The sequence below is a fragment of the Triticum aestivum genome, chromosome 1A (genome assembly GCF_018294505.1).
Source record: "Triticum aestivum cultivar Chinese Spring chromosome 1A, IWGSC CS RefSeq v2.1, whole genome shotgun sequence".
NCBI classification, from domain to species: Eukaryota; Viridiplantae; Streptophyta; class Magnoliopsida; order Poales; family Poaceae; genus Triticum; species Triticum aestivum.
In genome coordinates, this window is record NC_057794.1 from 280,145,891 (window position 1) to 280,156,330 (window position 10,440).

Here is a 10,440-nt window from a genome sequence, read left to right on the forward strand (position 1 = left end):
TGTGTTTTCCCATTGTCTAATACATATTTTGTAAACATCACAAGCATTCTTTTGAATTGCATGAACATTTTTAAAATGTCAATTTATATGTCCAGATTTTTCAAAACGGCACAACCGCCTTTTTTATTGAAAATCTATTATTAAAATAAGTAGGATAAATTTATTCGTGTTTTTAAAAAAATACGTGCACACTCTAAAAATTGTTTGGGGATTTTCAGAAAAATTCCATGTTTTAAAAAATTGAGAAGAAATTGTTCGGAATACTAAAATTTGTTCTTATTTTAAATAAATCAGAACTATAAAATCTACTGAAATTTGAAAAATAATTTTTGAAATTTCAAAATTGTTTGTGTTAGAAAAAATATTCGACATTTCAAATAAAATCACAATCTGTAAAAAAGGTTTTCAAAAAATTTCTTGAGCAACTGGTTAACGGAAGGATCCTAGGAACTTATAAACCAGTTTTGGAAGCTTTCAAGCCGGCTTGCTTTTTTTATCTCTTTCTCTTTCTCTACCAGTTTTCTATTTTATTTTTCTTTCTTCATTTTCCTTTTTCTTTTCATCGTTTTTTTCTATTTATTTTTGTATGTGCTTAAATTTGGGAATAGTTTTCACAGTTGCAATATTAACTCATACACTTTTTCAAAATCATAAAAAATCGAAAATATTGAAATCCTGCACATTTTTCGAATGCACAAACTTTTCTGAATTCAGAACATTTTTCTTATTTTCATACATTTGTCGAATTCACAAGTTTTTTTAGTACCAAGTTTTTTAATTCATGATTTTATTTCAATTTGATTTCGTTAATATTGTCTGAATTTCTTTTAAAATGAACAAATTTTATGTCACGGACATTTTTTGAATTTGTGAATATTTTATGAATTCATAATTTGTTTGAATTTGTGATCATTGTTTGAATTCGATTTCATGAACATTTTATGAATTCGTGAATACTTGTTGAATTGCCAACATTTTTTGAACTCGCTAATTCTTTTGAATGCATGAACATTTGCAAACTCCCAAACATTTTTCGAATTTATGATATATATAATTTCAAAATTTATGACATTTTTTAAAATTCTTGAACATGTTATTATTATTTTATTAAATAATTAAAATTTTAAACCAATAAAAATGAAATGGAAAAACGAGGAAATAGGTACTCGAATGAGCAGAGCTAACGGCCGCTTCCGCATTCACCCTTGGCCTAGCCCATTAATTGCATCTTGTTCGCGAGAATGCGGGAAGCGTCGCCTGAAGGGAGGCACGGGGTGAGCCGGCCATGGGTGAAAAAAATGTTCCTGCTGTATACCAAAAATATAAAATGTGTAATAAAAAGTAGAACGTAAAAACAAAATTTTAGAAAATGTTGACCACGTATCAGAAAAATATTAACCATATCTTTATCTTTATCTTTATTTATTTTTACCTACTAATAAACCAGCTGCTTCTGGTCGTCCGTCATGGCAGTTTTGCAAAACAGTCCCTCTGTTTCTAAGAAATCAACCCGGAGTCCTATCTTAAGTGGATATCTAAGAAAAAGTTTCGTTTTTGCAGAAAACACCCTGGCACTCGGAGTATTCAACACGTGGTCCGAGCAGATTTGCAAAGGAAAAAAACACAACAACACACGCACGGGCTCGCCTCCTCTCCCTCTCGCCCATTAAGTCGCCGCCGCCGCCGCCCACACCGGCCGCTTCCGGCGACCTCCAGCGTCGCGCAGCATGCCCCCGAGCTCCCCACGGTCCGCGCCTTCCTTCCCTCCGGCTAGATTCTCCGCTCCCGGACTCTACCACACGCTCGCAACCCCACCCCGTGGCTAGGGTTTCGGGCAGGGCTTCGCCGGCGCGTCTCCGGCGACCCCAGGTTCACCCCTCCTTCCTTCTTGACTGGGATCCGCCACCCCTACACCTCACCTTCTCTTCATATCCTCTGCTGCAGATGCAGATGGAGCACGCCGTTAGATTTCCCCATCCACCACGGTCGCCGCCGTCAAGGGCTTCTTCACGGATCTGGGACGCCATGGACATGCAGCTCCTCAAGGACTTTCTATTGAAACATCTTGTCCATCATGTGTAGAACACGATGCACCGTTAAGTCAAGGTTCAGGACGACGTATATCGTAGCCCCATGCTGGCTTTTTCCAATGCAGGACCTTCTACATCTCTGCATATCGATCCATTTTGGACCTCAGTAAGTAACTCAGTTTGCATCACTTCCCTTAATTGAACTAGATAAAGAACCATAGGTCAGTGCTAACTGGTACCTGGGAAAGCACATATTGTGGAAAGTTAAAAGGGTTATGATGATGAACGTAGAGTATCAGTCCACCAAGTCAAAGTTAATTTGATATGTTCAAGTTAACCATGGATCAATTCTGGAATATTTGTTAGCTGAAATTGTAGGCAGTTCATCTCTGGAGTTATACGATCTTTTCTTGGAGTAGTCTTCCCTTCAAGTATTTCATCTCTTATCTATTAAAATAAATGTTAATAGAAAAGACATCTTTGGTCTCAAGAATTAGTAATACTCCCATTTGTATTTCCTAATCATATTTTTTCATTTTTGAATTACATCAAACCTATGTCTAGATTGTATACTACCCCGCCCAGCGTTATTACTTTGGCTGTATCTAACTTTAGTCAGTAATTGATATACCTATAATTGTTGTTCTGCACCTATGTCCACAGTCCACACTTCTCTAGATGGTCACACTTTTGATGTTGAACTGACTTCAGATCTCTAAACAAAGGATTTGCAGCATATATAGATGCATTAATGCCAATCTTTATCACTCTGTTACGTATCTACTCCTACCTACTTGAATCTTCTATTCCCAGTTAATTAGAAATTTTGTTATTTGTGGACATCTCCTAAATACATCAAGTAATTTTTGTGTTAAAGAGCAGTACGTTCTGTTTTCATTTGTGACCCAAAGGTCAGCAACGTAAAGCTTGCATGCATCTGAAGGCATGTTCCATCCTTGAATATATACTAATATAAAGGCATGTTACAATTGTGTGCAGGTAGAAAATTCATCATTTTAGTGTCCATCTGAAGAATCACATCGTGATAGGAACAAGGACAATGGCTGGCATGTTGGTAGGAATCTGAGATGATAAAAAATAGTACTCATCCAACTGCTAACTGAATATGCTGGAAATTAGCTCATAGTTACACATATATTATTACTGGGGCAGTACTGTCCTAGACTTGCATATTCAGAATTAATTGATCTCACACAGTAGTGCCATTTGTCGACACACCGTATGATATATGAATAAAACCATAAAAGTGTATATGAAACTTTATAATCTGGCACTTCGTTTCATGCCTACATCAATGCAATGTCCTTTTTATGTTATCATGGCATACATAGATAATTAAATGAGGATTCTTTGATAATGTCTCCATCTCTTGAGCTAAGCACATGCTGTCAACATCATGGAACGACATGGAGCTGCAGACATGCACTTTGGAGCAGAGGTTGACTTGCAGCTGCGTCTGCAATCTCCCAAACAAATGAGCAGCACCATGCAGTTGTGGGCTTGCAGCAGGTTGGCGGGCGAATGGTCATAGCAGGAATACAACGGGCATGTCGACTGCTGCGAGTATTCCATTCAAGTCGACAACTACATTTGCAAGAGGTGTGTTGTTTACTTGGAGAAATTTTTGAGAAAATCATCAATTTATTTAGCATTAGTTAAATCAGTTTGTCGAGCTGAGTTTTTTTTATCTTGATGGTTGTGAGAACTCTGATGGTAGAAGAATTCTGCTATTGAGATGGTTCTTCTATTTTTTTCCTGTACTCCTACTATTCTAATGCAACATCACTTTTTAGTGCTAAAGTACTAGCTTACATCCTTTCTTTTCCCTTTTTCCCTTGAAAAGCCAGGTAGAAGTTCTGTTTAAACACTTATATATAGAATACTAAGAATTTCTTTTTCTTCTTCTTGCTGTTGGCTGGTAGCTTTTAGTAGCAATTTGGATAATTCTGTGCATAATATTCTGTATGATTTTGGGGCAAGAAAGGTCGGGGATTCTGTTGTGGGTGGATCATGGCCTCCAGAACAATGCACACTATAAAGTAGCCTGAGCAAGTTGTGGGGGGTGCCTTCATATGGTTGTTAAATTGCTGCTCCTTTTCTATATGGATTAATGTGAAGCACCTCTAATTTCTCTTTGAAAAATATGTGTCTCTTTTTGTTCGATTTGAGTAACTCACAGTAGTTGCTTTTGATGTTATTGTAGTTTTACACCACCGTATGATCGATGAATTCGAGGTCTGAGGCCCGTCCAGGGGCTAGAGCAGATTCATCGGACGGTGGAGTTGAGTGACCCACTCATTGATACCAGGTGTGCTCAAGTGAAGCCAGGGATTTGATCCATCCATCTCGGAGCGCATGAATCAACAGAGGATCCATCCAGTCAAACAAGTGAATTTAGGCTTGATTAATTAGCAGGAGCATACGAGTGTCTTTTGCACATGTAGTTTAGGTTTGTACAGGTTCAGGTAGTCAACTGTTAAGCATGGTAGGATCCGCAAGCTGGGCAGTAGGCAGCGTCACGGTACGATCCAGCAGGACGGCGGAGGAGGCGGCCCGTGGTGACTGGGGAGGATACAAAGGGGGATGGAGAGGTTGCGGGAAATTTATGGGTCTGGACTGGAGCAGAGGGAGATAGAGAATGGGTGAGAAAGATGGAGATGTTGATAGGTAATACCTGTTGGAAAGAGATGTTGATAGTTTACTTTTCTTCATCTCCAACGCAACTATCAACTGATGCGCTGACTGTATCATCACAGTTCTCATGTAAGCAAAGGATCTTGCTTCTTCCCAAATTAGATTTTGAAGTATTTCACTTCTATTGTTTCTCCAGGTATACTGCATTTGATCACGGTTCTCATGTGATCGGCTACCTGCAGATCTACATACTAGGGCGATAATATGCAATGTAGGAGTCTTGACCATCCAATGATTTATTTGTGTTTGGTTTTGCTGCATCGGTCAATATGTGCATATCCTTGGATGTAGTATTGCTTTTCCTAAGTGTGTTTTGTAGATCAGATAATGATTCGCAATGTACTAGGAGGTTTGGACAGCAAGTGATTGTCACCAACACCAAGGATCAGGTTCCTGCCAGAAGAACCCAAAGCAGAGCAAGAGAAGGAAAATGAAGGTGAAGTTGCAGGTTCTGTTGGAGAGAGGGCTTCATCACATACTTGCTGCGAAGGCCATGTTGTCGAGGAGCCGGTGACTGCCGCTCCAGCTGCCTCGCGCCATGCCCCGTCGTGTGGGGTGCATTGTGAGAGTTCTGCATCAGGCTCGCGCCACCGCTCCGGCAGGTACTCAACGCGCAATCATGGGTTGTTGTGTTAACTTGATACAATTGCTGATAACAGTGATGCGGCACTCTAGCTAATAGGCAGTATTGGTGTCGACTGGAGCAACTAGAGTCGCTAGCTGTTATGCTAAAAGAATAGGGTGGATTTGCTTCATGCAAGAAGACAGTAAGGATAAAGCAGCAAAAAGCAGGCCATTAGTGGTGATGGATAATTTCTCCAATCAATTTAACGTAGATGCCTTCCAACATTGCACACTAAGCGATTGCATTTTTTAGATATATAGAAAGGTGGCTTCTGTTTTCAAGAAAGTTGGCATGGCGTGATTGTTAATTTTTTATGCCAACAATTACATACGCTTGGCTGACAAGCATACATTCTGAAATGATATTGACATTAGACCGAACCTTTAAACCTAGCATATTTATTTTTCTCACCTAATGATTTTTATTATGTATGATATGTATTGCATAGACTGCTGGCTTTGACATTACAATCTGGAACTAAATAAATAAAAATAGAGAAATTCATATAGTGGCAGTAAAGTGCTAACAAGTTATAATCTGTTTTTAGTTGCATTACAGTAAGAGGAAACCTTTATTTTACTTGTGAGCATTGTAATTGTTTGCGAAGGGCTAATGTTAATAAGATATGCATACAAATCTTAGCCTGGAGGCCGTGCTTTGTTCAAAGTAGCTGGGTATATGTACAATAAATAAATATTCATGTGTTATCTTGGTACTGTACAATATTGTTGAGAGTGTCTTAATTCACAGGTTTAGTAGCTCGTGAGAGATATTAAAGTTCATTTTGTGGTTGCACGTCGACACCATGGTAACTTCGTTGATATATGGTTCCTTGAACAAACATGCTAATATGTACTCTTGAACTGAGGTGTAGCTCCCAAATATTATGCCTCCGGTTATTTTAACTTATAAGTGGTAGTATCCAACACGTGAATTGCACAATTACTAGAGATAATTACTGTGTGATTGAAAGGGAGAGCGAGAGCGAGGTATAGAAGAACATAAAGAAGAAGGATCCAGATAAGTGCCATACGTGTGGCAGGAAGCAATTCTGTCCTGACGTTTTTTGATGGCAACTTTAGTTACCCGGGGATGGCAAGTTGTGAAGCATATCAACTTTCTGTCTGGATTGCAAGTTTTAGTTGGGGTTCCGTTTTTTTTTTCGTATGGAAATTTTAGTTGTAAAAACATCAGGGCGGGCGTTACTTCGTGCTACACGTGTGGCACTTATCATTTGGAAAGAAAAATGGTTTAATGATAGAAATAAGTTGACAATGCTGCCTGATGTCCATAGATAATTTAAAGGTATATGATACACATGTTTAATGTGAACCACTAAAATATGTATGTCCTCATTACAACGTAGGTGCATGTTACTATCCTCCTCCTATAAGTATAATCTTCCTCCTATAAGTATAAGTAGAAGAACAACCACGGCTCCTCTTCTGCTCTATTTCTTCTAGGTAGGCAGACTCCACCTAAATTGCCGTCTTATGTCACCATCGAATGCTGTTAAACTCACCTCACAAAGATTGATTGACAAGGAGAATCCATTCAGACGAAGAAGAGGTCGAACCATGCATCATAGATGATGAATTTCACCGTTCAATCTACACTGACCACCGCATACCTATGTCGCACTCAGTGAGGAAAATTTCAATTACTCACAACCATCCACTCATCCGGATTCCCTCAACCTCCTGATATTGTCCATCATCCTTGTGTTGTCATTGGCCGTGTGCACTATGATCCATGCCATGCCATCCGCGAACAGGAACCGAATGTCAGCCGATCCTTCGGCTATCATGCCCCCATGATGTAATTCTTCAGTGAGAACGTTCAGGCTGGAATGATCCATGGATATTTTGTTTGCTTCATAGCGAAGTATGTCCCCGTTGCAACGCACGGGCTTTTTTGCTAGTACTTAGAAATGCTAATTGTGGATGTAAAATGTTCCTGATAAATACCTAAAATGTACATTGTGTATGAAAAGGTAGTCATCCTACGCAAAAAAATTATTCATCTATTAAAAATGATAAATAAGTACGATTTTATTGTTGTATATGACGAATGTCGAATATGTATTTAAAAAAATAACATCAAAATCAATATTAGAAAATGTTGATTATGTAAAAAATATCTTAGTCATATAGTTAAGAAATATAAAAAATATTCCTGATATATATCGAAAATGTACAATGTGTATGAAAAAGTAGTCATCAAACATAAATATTAAAAAAAGTTAAACATGTATTTTAAAAATATTAAACATGTATAATTTTTTAGGATGCATATGTAAAATGTAAAAATATGCAGAAAATGTAGACATGTGTTAAAAAAATGATGAAACCGAAGAAACATTAGAAAGAAACACCTCAAATATGAAAAACCCAAAGAAAACTCATGAGAAAACAATGAAAAACCAAGAAAATAAAATTTAACTAAAGAAAAATGAAGGAAGCTGATGAAATCTAAGAAACAAACAAAATAACCAAAGAACATAGAATAGAAATAAAAAACGGAGAAAGGAACAAAAGAAAAACCGAAAAAGAGGAAAGAAAAAACTGTAAAAACCGAAAAACATGATGAAAAAATATATGAAAAACACCCATGAAGAAACAAAAAAAGAATGAGAAAGAAACAAAAGAGAAAATGGCATGAGGAAAATGCAATGAGCGAGCGAGCATGCAGAAAGCCAGAAACGGGCTGGCTCATTACTGTAGAGAGCACGGAAACCTTCAGCGAGGCATAAGCTAGTCTTGCTACAAGCTAGATATAGCTGTCGCACCATCTGGAATCGCTACATGTGATATATGGGACTGAATAGTTAGCGGGTACCCCTGCATCGACCTCCTGCGTGCGGCGCGGGGTACACGGGCAACTGACGCATGGTGAGCCCAGTCACCGCCATGTGTCACGTGTTGGACGCATCCATCATAGCACCATTTCTTTTCTTTTTCTGCACATGTTTTTTAAAATTTTACTTGGGTTTTTTTAGTTTTTTTTAATTATGATTTTATTCTATTTCTCACCTGAAGCACACCATGTGAAAAAGGCATAGTTGTGCTGCACGGTGAAGCACAGTGATGCTCCCGAAAAGTGGAAAACACATGCGAGCTTCTTGAAAAATGAAAAGCATACTTCATGGTGAAGCACGACTGTGCTTACTAAATAGTGAAAGCATATTTGTGCATCGTGTGAAGTGAAGTTGCGCTTTCGTGTGAAAAAATGTGCTTCTAAAAAAAGTCAAGCACGATACTGCTTCTTGGTCTCCAGTTTTTTTTTTGGATTTTTTGTCCAAACCTGGACCTAGTCCCCAAGATCTCGATGCGAGAAATATAACGGTGAAAATGGTTTATGATTTGGACGCATTGTTTAAGAGATAAACATTTAAAAATGAATCTACGCAAAAAAAAATACAAAACTATCAGGATGCGACAAGCGTCGCACATGCAATGCGTCATTTGTTATCACCGAAAAAATATCAAAGTAACCTTTGCAAGGAGTATCCTTAACTATTATATTTTGATGATATATATACCAGCTCCCTTACATTTCCGATGTTCCTACGGTTCGCGCTCCGGCCTACGGAATGATTGAACGTGACAGAAAAAACGAAAAAGAAACAGAAAACAGGAAAAAAAGAAACATAAAAAACGAAAAAAAGATAAAAAAGAAAACAGAAAAAGAAAAAAGAACATTAAAACGAAAAAGAAAAAGAAACAGTAAAAGAAAAGAAAAAAAAGGGTAAAGGGGGAAATAGAAAAACCAGTTCAGGAACCTTCTAGAAGGTTCTCAAAACCAGAAAAACCGACTGGGAACTACCTAGAAGATTCCCAAAACCGGATTCGCTTTAACGTTTGAACGGGCCAGCCCATCCTAACGCGCTCGTCTATCTGCATGTGCGTCCGGTCGACTACTTGCCGCAAAGAGCGGCAAATAGGAAATTCCGACTTGCTATGCAGCCGAGCTATAGATTGGGAGTGACTACAAGGCAGCACGAAAACTGAAGAACTAAGTGAAGCGGCATATCCGATTTTTCTGAAGTTTTTAGGTAATTTATTGCTAATTGTGATTTTTCTAAAATGTGAATAATGTATATTGTCAACAAATTTTCAAAATTTAACAACATTTGAAAAACATGAACAAATTTTGAAAACATGAACAAAATGAAATTATGAACAATTTGAATTTTTGAACATTTACCAAAACATGTGAATTTTGAAAAAAGCAAACAAAATAAAAAAATGCGAACAAATTTTTGGAAAAATGAAAGCCATGAACAAAAATAGGAAATTTGTAATATTTTTTGAATTTGTGAACAAAATTTGAAAACTTGAACCATTTTGGAACTTTTGATTTAAAAAAAAAACTCCAACATTTTATAAATTCACCAAATTGTTTTAAATTTGAGAACACAAATTGAAAACATGAATATTTTTTGAAGGTTTGAATAATTTATGAAAAATGAAAACATTTTCTAAAAGTTTTGACCATTTTTTAAATATAATAATAATTATAGTCAAAGAAAAAGGAAAAACCAAAAACCAAAAAATATAAAACTAGAAAAAGAATAGCAGAAATCAATAAAGAAAAATATGGGGTGGTTTAGGAATATTCTAGAAGGTCCTTAAACCGGGTACTGTAGTGCTGCTAGAATGGGGACGGCCCGTTTACTCGTCATGATCAAGCCTGACGGCATCCTGAGGCCCAAATTTATACAGTTCAATCACTAATGCTCACATACACTCCTCCCGATGGATGCAAACACACACACACACTATCCCTATGATTACCTTCGAGATACTGGGCTGGCACAACGTTTTGAGATTGATGAAGTCACCACAGATGCCTTGTAATCGATGGAAATGTTTCCTCTCATTGAACGAACATCACCGAAAAGGCTAAAACGATCCAGGAAAATGCGAGTATCAATGCCAACTCTAGGACTTCCCTGGTGAGCTGACTTTCTGCTTGCCTGTAATGTCAGGCACAATAGACTTTTGGTCGAATCAAATTGTACCAGGATTGTCAATACTGTACAAAACATATGGAACTCTTTTTTTCTTC

The 10,440-nt window shown here is 37.6% G+C and overlaps 1 long non-coding RNA gene across 3 annotated transcripts; it reads left to right on the plus strand.

Moving 5' to 3' along the window:
- Window positions 1-1,600: 1,600 nt before the first annotated feature.
- LOC123045950 (uncharacterized) lies at window positions 1,601-6,107 on the plus strand. 3 transcript variants are annotated; one of them, XR_006421776.1, is made up of 5 exons: window positions 1,601-1,869; window positions 1,945-2,196; window positions 3,030-3,650; window positions 4,255-5,347; window positions 5,421-6,107. It is a non-coding gene; the product is annotated as an uncharacterized lncRNA (long non-coding RNA). The 3 variants fall into 3 exon arrangements; XR_006421778.1 differs by having other exon boundaries at window positions 4,255-4,956; window positions 5,070-6,107; XR_006421780.1 differs by having other exon boundaries at window positions 4,255-4,956; window positions 5,092-6,107.
- The last annotated feature ends 4,333 nt before the right edge of the window (window positions 6,108-10,440 follow it).